Raw genomic sequence first — 19,251 nt, 5'->3', positions numbered from 1 at the left:
TTTTTCAATATTATTTTTGCATCCAGCTGCTCTAGCAGATCCCTGCCCAAAAGTGCAGCTGGAGCATTAGGCATATATAAAAATGGATGAATCTCCCATTGCTTTCCCAATTTATACTTTAATGGTTTGCAAAAATATGCTCTTTCAGATTGACCAGTAGCCCCCTTTACCATAACATAATCATTTGTTAGAGGTACAGGACCTTATTCAACACTGACAATGTTGTCCCTGTGTCCACTACAAATTCCACTTCCTTTTCCTTGTTCCCCAGTTTAACTACAACCAGAGGATCCCCTAGGGTAGGGCCCTCCTGTCCTCCTCAGTTTTCCTTCACATGAGCAACCACCCTTTCCTCCCAGCCCTGATCGCTTTTTCTCTGTTCATCACCCCTTCTTCATTCTGGGCACTGGTTTTTCCAGTGTCCAAATTTCTTGCAAAATGCACATGGATCTTTTCCCACTCGGGGTGGTCCTTGTCTTGGCAGGTCTTGCTCACGTTTCTCCTTTTCTCCCGCCCTTACTACTGCTACTAATTTCTTCATCCCTGGTTTATATCCTCCCTCCCGATTACTAAACACTCTCCATGCTTCATCCAATAGAGTCTCCAAGCCTCAGCTATTTGGGCCCCGGATCTTCTGAAGTTTCCACCTGATATCTCCTGTGGATTGTCCGAAAAATAAATTTATTAGTTGTTGTATTCCTTCATCCAGTCCAGAGTCCAGGGTGGTATATCGCCGCATCGTGTCCCAGAGGTGATCCAAAAATTCAGAAGGTGTTTGAGTAGGACCTTGTTTAACAGCATATAAGGCTGACCAATTTATGGTTTTAGGAATTGCTCATTCTAGTCCTTTTACTACAAGGTCTTGGTATCTCTTAAGCTGTGCCCATTCATCGGGTTCATTGGGATCCCACATCGGATCCTGAAGGGGAAACACATCTTTGATATCCTCTTGTGCTGCTGCACAAGCGTCTTCAGCTAAATCCTTGGCTACCTTCAAAACCAACTGCTTCTCTGTTTCTGTTAAGGCATCAAGCAGTAACTGCATGTCTGCCCAATCAGGTAAATGCTGCTTAGCCATAAACTTTACCCTTTTAGCAACCCCTATTGGGTCATTCCCATAACCCTTAGCAGTCTTTTCCCAAGCCTCCAAATCCACTGAGAAAAAGGGGACCTTAATCATCCTTGGTTCCCCATTAGAGGTTATAGCCTGCCTTAAGGGTGCTTGTATGAGTCCTTTAGTTTGCTTTCTAGTTGTTTGTGGGGGTGGGTTCAGTCTGGTTTGCCTTCTGGCCCTTGATGCTATCAGACCTTGCAGGGAAGGCTCAGGACTTGGTTCAGATTCATCCCATTCACTATCACTACTAGGCAATGGTGGGTAAAGCCTCCATGGTTCCCTTAATTCAGGAGTTGGTGGGGAAACCCCTCCCTCAATTACTGTTTTTCCCAGGGCAGATGAACCAGAAGACAAGTTAGGGGAGGCTAAAGTTGGTGAGGGTTCCAATTTTACTCGTTCCTCTACCCTGCCTCCTTCCTGCTTTCTAGGGGGTGCTAAAAGTGCCTCTACTGTCTCTTGTTCCACATCTCTGTTGCATGGAGCACGTGCTACAACCCTGTTTCAGCTTTTCCCTGTTAGCTTTATTATCCTTCTCAAGAGCCAATACCAGTGGATCAGATGGAGGCCTAATCCCACAATCCCTTTGCCACTCAGGGTGATTTCAAAGGCTGAAAAACATAGCAGCATAAGTCACCTCTTGCCACTTCTATTCCCACCTAAGGAAAAGCATGAACTGTAATAGAGTCTCATAGTCCAGTGTACCATTTGCTGGCCACTTCACTCCTCCATCAAGTCTATAGAGTGGCCACCACTACGTGGAAAGTTTGACAAGTTCCCTTTTAGTTTCACTGCCACCATAGCCCACCAGCTCTTTCCAGTGTGTTAACATACACCCTAAAGGGCTTCCTCTGGGAATCTCTTTGCTTTCATTTGCCCCCATGTTTAGGATCCTCTTTTTCACAATGTCTTTTGATCTTATCCCAGTTCTTAAATTTCACTTGGTATTCCCTTGGTACAAAAATATACTGGCAACACTCAACTCTAAGAATTTCCACTGCTTTCTTTAATGTTCCTGAAACCCCATTTTCCAACAACTCAAATATTTTACTGCTATCCCGTAACTCTTGACCAATTGCCAACAAAATTCATATAGTTATCTGGGCAGCCTTTTGTTCCTTTTTATAACAGAGAGACAAGTTCCAGTCTTAGGTATTAACCACCTGTACCCTTGCCAGACCCACGAGTCCTGACAGACTGCACACCGAAACACGATCCACAGATCACAGCAGCAATCTTTCCTTGGGCAGGGGAATAGCCCTGAACCAGGTTCTCGATTCCTGTGCCTCCTGTTCCTGCTCATATAGTTGTGCTAGCAAACAAAAGGGATAAAACAGCTTGTTAATTAATTTTCTCCTTTCCTCTAAAAAAAGAAAGGGTTAGCAGGCCTTCAAAGGCAGGGTTCAGAGCAGCAGCCGTTAGGGAAAGAACTTGTAGTTCTACAAAAAAGGGGTGGGAAAACTCCTTTTGATTCAATCTAATGAAACCACACCATGTAGTTAGGTACTCCACCCAAGTTGCAGGTTACTAATAATTTATTAAATCAGGTCCTCTGTTAAGCTTTGCTCCAGGTGTATTCCTATTAAAATATGTTTAAAAATTGGAAGCAACTTTTCATACACTGTAGACAGTGTGCAGCTGAAAGCAAAGCGTATCTCATGTCATGCTGTAACCAAAGGACAGATGGAAACCTTGCAAAGTATCAGTCAAGTTCTGGCAGAAATTTGACGATTCCAGGCTGCACCAAGAGCTGTGTGAGTCACTACTGTAACCCATTCCGAAGCTTTTTGGACTGCTGTCATGGTTTGACCTTAGCACAATGCCAGGGCCTCCATGAAGAGTATATTTCTAAAAGGGTTGCTGTGAGATGTTACCCGGGAACAGAACAAAGCAGGCTCCCATTCGGGGATGGAGGGAAAAACACAACATTTTATTAATAACAATATCCATAAAGGAACACACACACACAGAGCTAAGAATAAAAACTTTCCAAATACATTCCTCCTCCCCCCTCCCTTTTCTACACCGAATGAGATAACACCATAGATTCCCACTTTTCAGGTAATCAGCTTTCAGTCCATCATCATCCTTTCAAATAATCCACTCTCAAATCCATCGGGGAGAGAGAAGTCCTCCCTTGCACCATAGGCTTCCCCCCCATGTCCAGTGCTCTCACCACTGGACACAGGCCAGGACTGCTTTTAGGGTATCTTGTTTAAGGATGTTCTACCCAGTTCCAAAAGCAGCAGTCTCTCAACTTTGGGACACCAGTCCCCCCCAAATTTACCCCCTGGGGCCGAGGGGCTCGTGAGCAGAGATCTTCCCCTCCACGGAGACAGAGGGCATCCCACACCCTCCTCAGCCGTCTCTGTTCACTCTACTGCTTCACTCTTGGCTCCAAAGCATTGTCTCCCCCTAAATACAGTCTCCAGGTATGGGTCTGTCCATGGCCATACAAGAAAGAGTCCCGCTCAAGGCCACTCCATCATCTCTTCCCACCTAGGATTCTTCTCATCTCTTCCAGCTTTCCTCACACGCAGTCCATCATCTCTCTCTCCTCATTCTGATTCAGGAGGAGCAGTATTTGCAAGGTTTCTATTACTCTACCAAGGGGTTAAAATCCTCGCCTCTACGTGTCCAGGACTCCCACAGCTGCCGGGCACCTTCTCTCGCCACCTCCCCCGCTTCTGGCCGGCTGAGCCACCAGCACAATCTCTGTCCCTCTCTCCGGGGGGGGGCTGCCCAGACATCTCAAATCTCATCAACCCCTGCATGTTCTCCTCCACCTGTGCAGCTTTTGGGGCTCCCGGCCTCCTCCCTGTCATGGCCTCCCCCTCCCACACCCAGACGCATCTGGGCAGGGGAGATGCTAGACCTACTCACCAACGCCGGATTCCCAAAGAGGAAGTTCTCTGGGAATCTCCTGCTTTTAACCCCCGTGTGTTCTCAGAGGCGTATCCAGACCCTTAGTGGCCACATCAAATGCCAATTTTGAATTTGGCCACTGATTGGCCGGACTTAGACTTTTCTAGAAACACATTTCCGGCCAAACCACGACAACTGCTAACCAAATTTCTCTCACCCTTTGGTGGAAAATGTTACAGAACACAGAGTTCAGCTGCGTATCTGGGCACCAAAGAAGTCTCTCAGCTACCTCTGCCAGCACTACTTCTGGGCTCTCTGTTTTCTGCATACAACCAAAGCTGCTAAACTGAATTTCCCTTTTCTTGCTGACAACCTGACTCCTAACACTAATAGTTTAGGCTCACAAAAAAGAAACAGACAGGGGTTTTTCACGACCCCAAACACAACAAAAGTTTTAACGAGGTCCTGCTGAAAATCACACAAACTTTGGCCAGGGCACAGCACAAATCCCTCCACAAGAATTGGGGGGGTGGGGGTAAACCATCAGCACTTTAAAATATTACCACACACTCTAGCAACTGCAAACCTCACATACCAATAAAATTATCAAAACACGGGCTCACCAAACTCTCGGGGTTTTACAGGGAGATAAAAAGAGGTATCCCAAGGCTACAAAGTCTGGACTCCCCTCTGGTTACCCAGGAAACAAATGACTGCCTGATCACCAGGACTGTGTCAGGAATAGTTGTGGGCTTTCCATTCACTCTTTTAACTACTAAGGAAACAAATTTAACTCACACAAAGCCTTTTTCACCTGACCATACATCAAATAAAAGTTTACATCCAAAAACACATGCTGTCCAAGCTCACACACAGCCTAATTCCCCTCTAACACAGTCTAAGCACAATACAAACACTTGAAATCAGTCCGCTCTCCCAAACAAAAGTGTCAGTGTTCCTCCACAATCAGGCAGGGATTTCAAAGACCTTTTACAACTTTAAGCTTACAAAACTCCCAAAAACACTTACAAAGGTTAATAACACATGCCAAATCACACAAATGATAATGCTTACAACACAAACTCTCACAAACCACAACAAATACAGTGCATCTACAACCTAAACACACAAAATCACAAAACCACCAAACAAACACAGATCCAATTACAATACACACACACACACACACACACACACACACACACAACGCTGGGGGCACAACCAGGATTGTCTGCCACCCACAATGGGACCCTTCGCAGCCCAAAAATTCGGACTAACCACCCAAATGACGAGTCACTGAGGTGCACCTTTAAACTACAAATTGAAACCAGAGCCACCCCTGCTCCAATCCCAATTCACAACACCACAGCCATTGTCTCCACTACGAGACATGGACTACCAGAGCCCTGGTCCCCACTGTGGCACACGGGTTACCAGACCACTGAGGCGGGACGAATCCCGCGTCCTATTAACTGCTGATATAATAAGGTACCTTTCCCTAAAGAGAAACATTCCTTTTGTCCGTGGTTCCAGCAGGACCTGGTCTTTCCCCACGTAGGCAGCAGGATCACAGGATCCTCCTTCCCAGAAATTCCTGGGTGGGTGCCCAGAGGGGTCCCGGACCCCCACTGGCCCCACAGCCAGAGAGTGCAGGATGTCCTGCTGCAGTCACCAAAGTGATTTATTAAAAAAATATGGATATTGATCTAGCACCGATATCCAACTGTGACGGACAAAAACTCTCTAACAGTTTAAAGCTAGAAAGTGTATGTTTATTGCGATGCCGGGCGGCGTGTGGGATAGCTCCCAAATACACACTGCAATTTACAGGTGATTACAGAGTCCTGTCATCCATACAACTACTGAATACCCAAAATACAAATACATATTCATAATTTTGGTACATCCCATTCCCCGTTTCATAGGCTAATTAGTTCAAAATCTATTAGGCATACGTAGTTTGTTCTTTGAAATGGGTTGGGGTCCCTTTCATGGGAAGGGTCCCAAAATGAGGAAGTAAATGAAGTCTTCCTCATTCTGACCTTTCTACCTTTTCAATGCAAATATGACAAATGAACCCTTGGTAGAATTCCCATTCCCTGGCTTCAATTGGTTTCAGAACACAGGAGGCCCACAATTGTCTTATGTTCCTAAAAGCTATCTGTCAGTTTCTATAGTCTTCATTATAAACCCAGCTAACCAAACATTGTGTTGACAAGCAATCCATTATTAGTTAATTACTAACTCTTACCTTCATCAAGGCCTACCTATTTATTTTAATTAATTACAATAAAGCTTATCTCTAACTAAAATCTTAGCTCCTCTAAAATGTCTAACTTCCTTAAAGTTTTTGTTTCAAATCCAGCCTCTTGCCATGGTGCTCTTGGGTCTTCCTCTTCAAGATGGGGGTCCCACAAGGTGTGGCCATCAGGGGGTGACTTACGGGGTGCAGGTCGTGCTGTCCTGTCTTGGTTTGGAAAGCCAGGTGTCTGCTAAGGAAGGCAGGAACCTCCCCTGAAATGGAAAATGGAAACTCCTTCCCTCTGAATTGTTATAATTCTGAATTAAGGGGCTCTCAGGCAAAGCTATGGGAATAGGAATTCTTTTTTAGCAAAAATTAAAAATACAAAGGCAATAGCAAAAACCAAAAAAAAAAACCAAAACCACTGACAGAGTCAGAATATAACCTGACACCCTGTGGGTCAGGGTGCTGGCAGCAGTCCCATTGAATGGTGGCTGCAGCTCTCCTGCATTGACAGGTGTGGCTCTGTTGGAGCAGGGATCCTGGAGAAGGGTGGAGTTTTCCTCTGAAGGTCCAGTGGTGGTGTAGATGGGCCTGGTCTTCCTCTGGCAATCCAGTGGGAAAAGGCTGCTGCAATGTTCCAAACTCAGATTCTATCCAGGAAGAAATGCTTGGCTCCTCCCGCTGGGCAGAGCATCTCCCAGTGGCATGATGTTATTTTATCAGCCATGCAGTAGCACTCAATGGCCCATTAACAGAAGGTAATTAATAATTAATAATTATTGACAGAAGCTATCTCCTGGATGAAGGATTGGTTGTGGAAGAGATAAACTGCCCAATGAACAGAAGATAAGTGCCCCACCTCTGACAGATGGCAAACAGAACACACACTTAGCTTGCAATCCAGGACATGTTCTCACTGGCTGCCCCCATTCTCCAGAGTCCATGGTGTCCAGGGAGGCTGCAGCTGCCAGTGCCGGGAACAAACGAGACGGGTCTTGGTTTCAGAAAGCTCCAGAATCCATTTCTTACCCCCAAAAGACAGGGCAAAGGCAGGTGCCCCCTCAAACACCTATAAAATGGTGAGACTTTAGAGATCGTTGATCAATGTCATTCATTTAACACAGTTTGGGCTGTTTTTAAGGGATAAAGATGAATCAGAAGAAAATCAAGGCCAAACCAAAAGGACAAGCAGCCAGGTGTGTTCCCAGCATGGATCACAGGGAATGTGGGTCACCAGGGCTGTGCCCAGCGTGGCTCCTGCAGTGGGGGATGGAGCAGGAGCAGCGCACAAAGCTCTTCCCGCACCCGGGGCACTCGCAGGGCTTCCCTCACCGGTGCCTCCGTTGGTGTTGGGTCAAGTTAGAGCTGCTGGAGAAGCTCTTCCCACACTGGGGACATTCGTAGGGCCTCTCCCCGCTGTGGATGCGCCGGTGCCTGACAAGGTGGCAGTTCTGCCTGAATCCCTCCCCGCAGTCAGGACAGCAGAAGGGCCTCTCCTCTGTGTGACTCCAATAGTGCAGGAGGAGATGGGAGTGGGTCCGAAACCCCTTCCCACACTTGGAACACTCGTAGGGCCTCTCCCCAGAGTGGATCTTTTGATGGTAGATGAGGTTGGCGCGATGTGTGAAGCTCTTCCCACATTCCTCACACTCGTGGGGCCTCTCCCCAGTGTGGATGCGCCGGTGCGTGACAAGATGGGAGTTCTGCCTGAAGCCCTGCCCGCAGTCGGGGCAGCGGAAGGGCCTCTCCTCTGTGTGCGTGCGCTGGTGCATGAGGAGATCAGAGCTGGTCTGAAACCTCTTCCTGCACTGATCACACTCGTAGGGCCACTCCCCAGTGTGGGTCCTCTGGTGCCTGATCAGGTTGGAGCTGTGCCTGAAGCTCTTCCCACACTCCTCGCACTTGTGGGGCTTCTCTCCATCAGGAACCTCCTCATGGACCACCAGCTCCGAGCTCTGGCTCCATCTCCGGCCGCCTTCCCGGCCCAGGCTGGCTCTTTCCCCCTCAGATCCCCGCCATCTGCGTTTGCAGCCCCTCCTCGTGTGGCATCTCCGGGGCTTTTCCTCCCCGTTGGGTTCCTGCACCGTGGAGCCGCTCAAAACGGCCTCTGCCACGAGGTTCTGCTGTGCTGGGCTGGGAGGTGGAGCAGGAGAGAGAGGCAAAGGGGCACTGACTTCCTCCTCACCTGACTCCATGTCCAGGGACATCTTCCTCTTCCTCACTACCTCACAAGAAGTGACAATGGGAAATCCTGGTTTGGGGAAAACAAGGGATGAGCATGTTGAGTTTGAAGGTCTTTCTGCCCAAGTCAATCTCTACAAGTCACCAGCGACCTAGGCTGCAGAAACACCTCCCAAACACCAAGATTCAGGGCTGAAAAACCCTCCCCAGGAGTTCCCCACCCCTGCTCCCTCCCCTCTGCTCTTTGGGAGTTCCCCCTGTCCCAGGTGCTGGGGTCACGCTTGCATTGGGGGTCCCCCTTCTCCTCGGTGCCCGCCCTCCCCAGCCTGCTGGCAGTCCCAGCAATCCCAAAACCTGCCCCCTCTTCGCTCCCCATTCAGGGCTGCCGGGGCTTTTTGGGCTCCATTTTGGGCTCCCTTCTCCCCTCATTCTCTGCTCTGGGCTGCAGGGGCTCCAAGGAGTCCCCCCTGCTCCTCTCCAGCCTCTGCAGGCTCCCGCCAATGGCGGCGCTCCCCCCTCTCTGGGCTCCCCACTTTGGGCTCCTGGGGGACACAGGGCTCTGCTCCTCCAGGCTGCCTCTGCCGCCAGCCGCCACCGCCACCCCCCGATGTCCCCACAAGGGGCCTTTTCCGCTCAGCCTTGCACTTCTTCATTCTCCAAACATCCCCCCAAAAAAATCCCAGCCCAGGGACCCCCCGGGATATCTGGGCCGAGCTCCCCCTCCCCGCTCACCAGCGCGATGGGGGCGATGATCCCACAGGTGGGGGCTGCGAATGCACGGAGGGCTCGACCGCGTGCTTCCTGCTGCTCAGCCTTGATCTGCCTCTGTCCCTCCTCTTCCTCTTCCTGCCCCTTCTCCTATTCCATCCCCCGCCTCCTCCTAATCCTTCTCCTCCCTAACCACACCTCCTTCTCCTTCTGTGGCTGCTCTCTCTCCGCCTTCCCCCTCCTCTTCCATCTCCCCTCCCACCCTCCTCCTCCTCCTTCATCCCTCCCCTTCCCTCCCTCCTCCTCCTCCCGCAGCAGCAGCGACCCCCTCGCTGCCCCGTTCCCGGAGCCCTCGCAGCCCGCGGCAGGAGCGGGGCTGGAGCCGGCACAGCTCGGCACGGGCAGCGCGGGGCTCTCGGCTGCTCCCGGCCGCTGCGGAGAAGGGGGGAAGCCGGCCCGGGCAAAAGGAGAGGCAAACTGCGACAACTGGGGGCCCCACATCCAAACTGGGCCCTGCTGGGGAGCCTGCCTGGGCACTGCCAGCCCTTGGGGCTCCTCTCGGCACAGCCGGGAGGGGGGAACGCACAGAGGGCTGCGGGATCCCAGCGCTGGCAGCACTGCCAGGGACTGGGCTCTGCTGGCATCATACTGGGAGTGACTGGGACTCTACTGGGTTTGTTCTGGGATCATACTGGAATCACACTCGGACTGTACTGGCTTTGTACTGATATCATTCTGGGATCATACTGGGAGTGAGCAGGAGCCTGCAGAGGCAATTGAGACCATGTTAGGGGCAAATGGGATCTACTGGGAGTGACTGGCATTATGCTGAGGGTGACTGGGAGCAGCTGGGAGCAACTGGGATCATGCCAGCAGCAACTGGGAGTGGCTGGCTGTGTGCTGGGAAGGATTGGAAACAACTGGGCTTATACTGGGATCAACTGGGATCATGCTGGGGGTGACTGGGATCATCCTGGCAGTGAGTGCCACTGCACTGAGGCTGACTGGGAGTGCTTGGCAGCAAATGGGATCATACTGGGGAATAATGGGAGGGACTGGGAACCTGCTGGAGGGACCTGGGATACACTGGGAGATACTGGGAGTGACTGGAACCAAAGGGAGGGTGAAAGAGAGCCACTGGAACCATGTGGAGCACAACTGGTTCATACTGGCAGGGACTGGGAGCACACTGGGCTCATCTCTGGATCATACTGGGAGAATCTGAGAGCGACTGGGAACACACCCTGCACATCATCCCCCATACTGGGCCTGACTGGGAGCAACTGGGATTATACTGGGAGCACACTGGGAGGGCTGGCATGTGACTGGGATCCAGCTGGAGCTTACTGGGATCATATTGGGGTTCAAAGGGTGCGACTGGGATCACACTTTGGCCTACTGGGAGCACCTGAGAGAAACTGGGATCATGCTGCAAGCAAACTGGAGGAACTGGGCAGGACTGGATGCATGCTGGAGGCAGCTGGGATATTCTGGGCATGACTGGGGAATCACACTGGGAGAACTGACACCTTCCTGGGACCACTGGCGGCGCCTGGAAATGACTACAGACATGCTGGGACAAGGTGGGAAATGTTGGGGGGTTTTCTGGATTTTGGGGGTTTGTATTTTGGGGGTTTTATTGGTGCTTTGCGGGGGGAGGGGTTGTTCTGGAGGTGTTTATTGAATTTTTTTGGGTTTTGTATTTTGGAAGGTTTTACTGAGATTTTCCTGGGTTTTTTGGGATTCTCAGAAATTCTGGGAGTTTTATTGGGATTTCTAGGAGATTTTGAGGCATTTCACTGGAATTGTGGGGGCTTTTAGTGGGATCCATTGGGGATTTGGTTTTTTCAGAATTTTCGTGGGATTTTTGGGGTTTTATGGGGTTTTTTGGGTGTTGCCATGATTTCTTCGGGTGTTGGGGAGGGATATTATGGGATTTTTATTATTTAGGGGACATTTTTTGGGGGGATTTGCGAGGTTTCATCTGGATTTTGGGGGTTCTTGAGATTTCAAAAGATTCTGTGGGGTTTTATTGGAAGGAGATTTTGATGCCTCTCAGCCCTTCCGGAAAGCCCTGGGACAACCCCAAAGGTCCACTAAAAGGTCCAGACCCCCAAACTCCACTAAAAATCCCAAATTCCTCAAGAAATTACAATAAGATCCTCCAAAACCCCAGAGAATCCCACAAAATCCCAGTCAAACCCACCAAAACTCAAAAAAACTCCCCAAAATTTCACTGAAGCCACTCAAAAATCAATCCCCCCAACCCCAATAGAATCCCCCAAAATCCAAAACTCCCCAAATCTGGGCCAGAAAATGACTGTGCTGGTATCCCACACGGTGTCTGCAGTCCTTGAGGCAAAAGGGGGACATTGGCTCTCCCCACAGAGGTTTCTGAAGTACCAAGCCATACTAGTGGAACAAGATGGTGTTGAAATTGTGGTAACTCACATTGTAAATTCAGCTTCCTTCCTCAGTGGGAGTATGGGAGAAGCAGTGATCCATGACTGTCTGGAGACCACTGGAGCCACTTTCTCCAGCTGCCCGGATCTGAAGGACACCCCACTTGAAGATGCTGAGACCTGGTTCACTGATGGAAGCAGCTATGTCATCAGTGGAAAAAGGCACCCTGGATATGCGGTTACCACAAGCAGAGAGGTAATAGAGTCTGGACCTTCACCAGCAAACACCTCTGCACAGAAGGCTGAAATAATCACCTTAACTCGAGCCTTAGAGCTGGCAAAAGGAAAAGAGGTTAACATCTACACGGACTCAAGGTACACGTTTGGGGTGGTTCATGCACGTGGAGCCATTTGGAGAGAGAGAGGACTGTTGAATTCACAAGGGAAGAATATTAAACATGCACAAGAGATACTGAGACTACTAGGTGCAGTACAACTTCCTGAGAAGGCAGCCATCATGCACATTAAGGCACAGCAAAAAGTGAGCTCTGAATTGAAAGAAGGGAACATGCTGGTGGACAGAGAGGCAAAAGACGCAGCCAGAGGTGAGGTATTTGAGGAGACAGTGGAGGCAACATTGATCCCAGATGGAAACATTTCTATTGAAGGTAAGCCAGTGTACAATAAAAAGGATAAGAAACTTTTTAAGGCAAAAAAAGCAAATTATAATCAAGAAGGACAGGCTGTAACAGAGGAAGGGAAACTTGTAGCGCCTTCCTATTTGCTGTGGTCATCAGTGCAAAAAGAACATGAAAAAACACTCTGGGGAGTAGATGCCCTGTACAACCATTTGAAAGGAAAAATTATGGCCAGGAAACTCCACGGCACAGTAATACAGGTAACTCGTCAGTGTAGTCTTTGCCTCTGAACTAATCCTAAAAACATCCCAAAGCCTAAAGTTGGACAAATTGGGAAAGGCTGCGGACCTGGGCAACAGTGGCAAATCGATTTCACAGAATTACCCAGGAAGGGGGGATATCATTACCTCTTGGTATTGCCTGATACCTTTTCAGGTTGGCCAGAAGCTTTCCCTACTAGGACAGCTGAAGCACGAGAGGTAAGCAAAGCACTGTTGCAAGAAATAATCCCGAGGTTTGGGGTTCCAGCCACCATATCCTCAGACAGAGAGCCGCATTTTGTTTCCAAAATTGTGCAAGAAATTAGCCACCACCTGGGGATAGACTGTGAGCTGCATACCCCATATCATCCTCAATCGAGTGGCCAAGTGGAAAAGATGAATCATTTGATTAAGCAACAAATTGTGAGATTGGGACAAGAGGCAAACCTACCTTGGCCCCAGGCTCTTCCATTAGCATTATTGCCAATTTGGACAAAACCAAGGACAAGGGAAAAATTGAGCCTCTTTGAAATATTATATGGGAGACCATATGCAGTTCAAGAAGGAGCCACACCTACACAAATAGGGGAGGAAACCCTACCCAAGTATATGATAGCCCTGAATAAACAACTGAGAGGAACTGCAAAATATGTGGCTGGAGCTCAAAACAGAGATTTGGATGGACCAGTACATGATGTACAACCTGGGGATTATGGGTATGTTAAGTCTTTGGCAGAAAAGACCCTGGAACTGCAGTGGGAAGGACCATTCCAGGTGCTCCTCACTACCTTTACTGCAATCAAGATCAAAGAACAGCAGGCCTGGATCCATCACTCCCGAGTGAAGAAAGCCCCTGAGGAAGTCTGGAAACTGATGCCAGGTGACAAAGAACTGAAGCTGAAGCTCACCTGGAACCGTGAATATATGGACTTAGAGAAATCATGGACATGATGGAGAAGGTGGTAACTATTATAGCCATTGCCATGGTTGTAACAGGAGCCAGTGCCATACCGCGCAGGTACAACGTAACTGGGATGTACCGGTGCCAAGAGAGGGCCTGTGATCCCCACTCTCATAGGGCCCTAAGTGAGATCCTGAAAGTCACAAATGCACGTTTGTGGGAAGGGAGAAATGTTTGGGGATGTAGCTATGCATTTGTGCAAGGTGGGTTGCATGAGGCTTACCATCCACCCATGAAACTCATTCAGATTAGCTCTGAATGCTGTGACAAATGTTTGAGTAAGTGCCCTAAAAATAGAAGGGTGTGCAATAAGAGAGTATGATCTTGACTTTAGCATCATTCAAGTGTGCACTGAATATCAGAAGAACAAGATCAGAACTACCCTACTAACACAAAAGAAAGCTGTTCCTACCCAAAGGCCAATTATTCCAGAAGCAGAAGTGCAGCCTATAGTTCCTGTGATTACTAGAATTGGGCCGTATGCTATGAAGAAAACAAGAACTCAGAGACTGCTGGTTAATCCAGAATGGTCTCTGAAGCGAGTAGAAATGGGAATACAGGTAAATGCTTTGGACATTCAACTAGAGTGTGCCCCATTTCTCAGAAATCCTTTCATGGACTGGACCACTTGGCTTCAAGAATGAATGCCCCCTAACTTTAGGAGTGAAAGAGATCTCACTGGGCTGCTAGGGACTGGACTGGGAGTGCTAAACACCATAGATTCAGAAGTGTTGATGAATAAAGTAACCACAGTGGGGAGTGACTTAGTTAAATTACAGCAACCTTTACAATCCTCCCTGCTAGCACTAGGTGACAACCACTGGAAGTTCTCCATAGTATTGCCAGAAAGGAAGAACACTGAAGAACAGTACGATGAGGTCATAATTAATGCATTAGGCACAGCCAGTGAAAACGTCTCACTAGCTCTTGGGTGTACTCAAGCACAACTGTGGATGCAGTCAGTGGCTGCTGCATCATCAGGGAGGGCAGAGGGGAATATTCTCTGCTGAACTCTGCAAAATTGTTTGGGATAGTGCATCCGATATGGAAAGGATCTTGGTGGACTTTGGCCAACTTCACTTATAACCCTGTGACTAGTAAAGTAACAGCCTTTGTTTTAACAATACGTAATGCATCAGTGAGCTTAAGTCACCCAATAGTTCCCCTGGGACTAAACCATGAAGGGACTGTGTTGTATCCTTCTGAACATAGAACATGGGCACGAGAAATTAGAGGAGAGTGGCAGACCATCAACCTAGAGCCCTGTTTTATGAGGAACCAACTGGGGTACATATGTGAGGGGACATTAGAAAGTGATCAAGACACACGTTTGGACACAGACCAAAGGATTTGCCACTTTGAAACGCATTCAGGCAATCAGACAATGTTGCTTGTATATATAGGACAAGGTTGTATCTGTCTCAGCACAGCATGCCCCACTGTAATGATATGAAGAGATAAGGGGTCTGGAATCAAGACACGACTCGACACGAGGTATGCATCTTGTTCGATTTATTGGAAATTGATAGGCTCTTATATAGCATTGTTATCTGTCCATGCGGCTCAAGCGTACATATTATTGGTTACAAGGGACTGTCCAGGAGCCCTGACTCATGCTGTGATTGGTGTAAACAGCTGCTCATGCTTTTCTTGGTTCTACACTCTTTCTGTCCTGCGGTCTGCTGCTATCTTGTGTAATTGCTGCCTTGCGGTTTTGCTGGTATCTCCTGGTGTCTAGCTAGCCTAGTCTGCAGCCATTGTGTAACTGTCCAACTTCCTCTCATCTCTGGTCCAAGGACATTTCAAGGACTGTCTGTTGGCTTCAGGCCTGGGTTATGCACTCCTTGTAAAAGTCCGTGCCCTCTCTTTACTAGCCAGGCAGTAGAAATACTTTCTGTACTAATACTCTCTGCAATGGACCTCCCTATACCTCTTGTCAGTTAAAAGAGTTCTTCAGTGAGTGGGGAATAGAACACAAGAAAGGCATACCTGCAAACCCCACAGGACAATCCATCGTAAAAAGGACACATCAAACCCTCAAAAGAGTCCTCAGTCAGCAGCAAAGAGAAAAAAAATGAAATCTCCAGTGGAAAGACTTTGCAAGGCTCTCTATGTCATCAACTTCCTGAACTCTACAACATCAGAGCCTGACCCCCCAGTACTTCACCACTTTGCAAATACCACCCAAGCAAAGCTCACTGAGAAACCACCTGTACTGGGGAAGGACCCAAAAACACATCAAATTTCTGGGCTATTCCAACTGATTACCTGGGGAAGAGGGGATGCCTGTGTTCTACTCCCATCTGCTCCTGGATGGTACCCAGGAAAAAACATAAAACCATACCTAGGCACTGCAAAAGCCACTCCCACAAACACTGACAAGAATTCCCCTGAGTCAAACACAAGACCTCCTCAAAACCAGACCAGTTCTGCCTGGAGACGAAGATGTTGCCAAATGTCCACATACAGAAGAAAAGCCCATCCCATCACAGGACAGCAGACAAAACAGAAAGCTGAACAACATTCTGCTGCATCAAGCCATAAGCCAGACACAGCCTGAACACAAAATTGTTCTCAGAATTATATGTTATTATCCCTTTAGGTCCTAAAAAGCCCTATTATTCCCCTTTCTCAACTCTTACCAAAAACCCCTAACCTTATACCCACTCCCCCATCCTTAGTTTAAGGAAAAAGAAAAAAAAAAAAAAAGAAAAGAAAGAAAAAAAAAAAAGAAAAGAAAGAAAAAAAAAAGGGGGGAGGGGAAGGAACAGAGGAAAGGAACAAAGGAGAAAACCCTAACCCTCCCCTCCCACCATCAAGATAACAAATTTTGCTTATATTCCCTATCAGAAGCTCCATTCCTGTCCAGAGATGAAAAATGTCTCCGTTGGTGCTGTCCTCACTGCTGCTTGGATTTCTTCACTGTACCATGTGCCATCAGTTGTATCAGCCCACAGCCTGTCCACAATGTCTGGGTAACCTCAGCAAGGACATTCAAACAGGATAACATGTGCTTATCCATGGGAAGCATGGATAACCCACTTTCCACATGTCTGGTAGGAATTCCCTTCGCAGCCGATGCCTGGCCCATCTATAACTCAGAGCTCCTCCTCACCACAGGTAAGAGACCCAACCTGGTGGGCACCTGGGACCAGTGGACAAAAATGCTGCCCAATGCTCTCGAGGAACCCCAAGAATTGGACCTGATGGGATCCTCCAAGGCAACATACTGTGTCAAATTTTACTTTAGGTGTCCAAATAATAATTGGCCAGAAATTGACCAGACCAAAACCAGATACCAGAAAGACACACCACCAATTAACAAAGCCTATAACCCTCCTGATTGGTGTAATTACACTGCTCGTGTGATCTCTGTATCCTCTCTCCACCCCAAAGTACTACCCAAGGGAACATTTCTCATCTGTGGTGACTGAGTATGGGCTGGGATCCCCTCATGGCTACAGGGAGGTCCCTGTACCCTTGGAAAACTTTCTACCCTCACATCAAATATAACCTTGCTACATAACTGAAAAAAAGAAAGTGAATGAAAATGGCACAAAAGATCCTACACAGAATTTGATGAAAATTGCAATCCCAAATTATACGATTGGAACAAACCAAAAAGGATTTCTGTCTCCCTATTCCTACCATGGGTAACTGCAGCTAAAGCCCTTGGTGAAATGAATCACCCTGGGTGCTGGCTCAGTAAGCAAGCCAGCGCTACATCGGCTGCCCTGAGCAATCTTTGAAAGGAAGAAGAGACCACAAGACATGCACCACTCCAAAATCGAGCAGCAATTGACTTCCTGCTGCTTGCCCACGGACACGGCTGCCAAGACTTGGAAGGGATGTGCTGCTTCAATCTCTCTTAATGCTAGGAATCCATCCATGCAAACATCCAGAAACTGAAGGAACTGGTGAAGGACTAAAAAGTAGAAGACAGCCCAGACTGGGTCAATGACCTTTTCAGTCAGTGGGGATATACAGGATGGGTTGCATCTTTGGTTAAGGGAATGTTGTGGATTTTCCTTGTAATTGTCATTGTATTAGCTATGTTCTCATGCCTTTTCCATTGGTTTAAAAGAACTATAGGGAACGCCTTTTTTCTAAATACAGAAAGTGGAGTTGTAGCAGGCCCAGGGCCTGCAATGCCTCCATGGCGTTCAGCAGCCTAAGACAGGAAATGCCTGGTCATGATGACTGGACCTAAGAAGCCCCTCTTCCACCCTCAGACCCTTGCTTATCTCTCTAAGCCCACAGGTCACTTTCGCCTCGACCCTCACTATTGGATTGTTTCTAAAACTCCTGTACCCTATATAAAGCCCTACTTCTGCCCTGTTCTGCTGAAGAGCTGTCCCTGAGACCTTGTCAGAAGACATCAATAAAGACATCTCTGTGGAACCTCACACAGCCTTCTCCTCTCTCTGCCAGCATCTGCCAAAGGCACTCAGCAAGCCAAGAGCTGAAATCACAAATGAGCTGAGAATCACTAAAGAGCTGATCTCACTAAAGAGCTGAGCTTGGTGAGACTGCCTGCAGCTCTGGGGCCTGCCTGAGGGGCCCGGACAGGTCGTGCTGAATTGGACTTCTCTGTCTTGGGCACCCACGGCAGCCGGGGCCGGGGAGACCCCGAAACGCCGGAGTCGCCTCAGGGACAAGGTGGGCATCGGGCACAGCTGGGACTCCATGGTCTCACACAGCTTTCCCAGCCTGAATGATTCCATGAGTCTGGGATTCTATGAAGGCATGATTCAAAACAGATTTGAACTCCAAATCTACCATATACAAATATTACAAAGGTCAAAATTCACGAGAAAGAAATTAAAGATGATTCTTTAAGATTGAAAGAATCGTATGTCAATGTTGCATATAGGTAAACCCTATAAAAGAAGAGCCTTGTTACCCTTGTAAAATGATGGCTCAGGCCTGCTGCTTGGGCTAAGTACAGCTAACAGCTAGCCTGACAAGTTCCTGTGAGAAAGGAATTTGCACCTGTGAGAGGAAAGACTTCTACCCACATCTTCTATGCAGGAGACAAGAATGGAAACCGCGTTAGAGAGAGGAAAGGTTTTGACTGACACCTACATGAGCAACTACTAACCAATGAACTGAGTTGCACTAAGTTACTAAGCAATTAAAATGAAACACAATACCTTCAGAAAACCATAGAAATATGAGCTGTGAAGAATAAAGATGGGCTGTTGTGCATGAAGAAATAGGTGTCTTGCCTGTCTCTACAGCGACATGTAAAGACAGCATTGCATGAACTGCCCTTGGGTTTAACATCTTCAGTGAAAAGTTAAACTAGGCCTCTCTATTAAGAAAGGGTTGTTGGTTCAAATGTCCTTGTCCTTGAAGAGAATTCAAAAGCCTTCATAGATATGTTCCTGCTTCTGTAAATACAAACACCTTCATGTTAACATGTGGAAATATATTCTGATTATCATTATTGACAGGCCAATGGAAGAGAAAAAATAATCAGATTTTGTAGGCTGACTTCTTCCCTCTAATACCTGGCCTTTCTGGCTGAGATGCCAGACTCATGAGCACACTGCTTAATTCTTTTTCAGTTCAAGATGATGCAGAGTTGCGAGAAAAGCTGTGCCTCCCATGAGGCCTGGCCTCGTATACATCTAGTAAAAACGGTATTTCTGAGTTTGAAGTTTCTCAAAAGACAGATCTTGACCTTGGAAATGCAACTCTCAGTCAGTGACTGTTGTCAGAATGTGCAATAAAATGCAGCTTGTGCCTCTTCTGTGTTTATCTTTTGTGTGCAGGTTGTAGAGTTTGTTGTGTGTTGCTGCTTTTCCCCTGCTCTTTTCCCTGCAGTGTTTTGGGGAGCAGAGGTGCAGCGGCCCCGGGAGGGCTGTGGCAGCCGAG

The 19,251-nt window shown here is 48.0% G+C and overlaps 1 pseudogene; it reads right to left on the bottom strand.

Annotated features, from left to right (window-relative positions):
• LOC135292575 (zinc finger protein 208-like) overlaps window positions 1-8,191 on the bottom strand; it is an 837,577-nt pseudogene extending 829,386 nt beyond the window's left edge.
• Between the last annotated feature and the right edge of the window lie 11,060 nt (window positions 8,192-19,251).

The sequence above is a fragment of the Passer domesticus genome, unplaced genomic scaffold, assembly GCF_036417665.1.
Source record: "Passer domesticus isolate bPasDom1 unplaced genomic scaffold, bPasDom1.hap1 HAP1_SCAFFOLD_37, whole genome shotgun sequence".
Classification (NCBI taxonomy): Eukaryota; Metazoa; Chordata; class Aves; order Passeriformes; family Passeridae; genus Passer; species Passer domesticus.
Note: the sequence above shows the minus strand (reverse complement) of the source record. Positions and strands in the feature narration are given on the sequence as shown.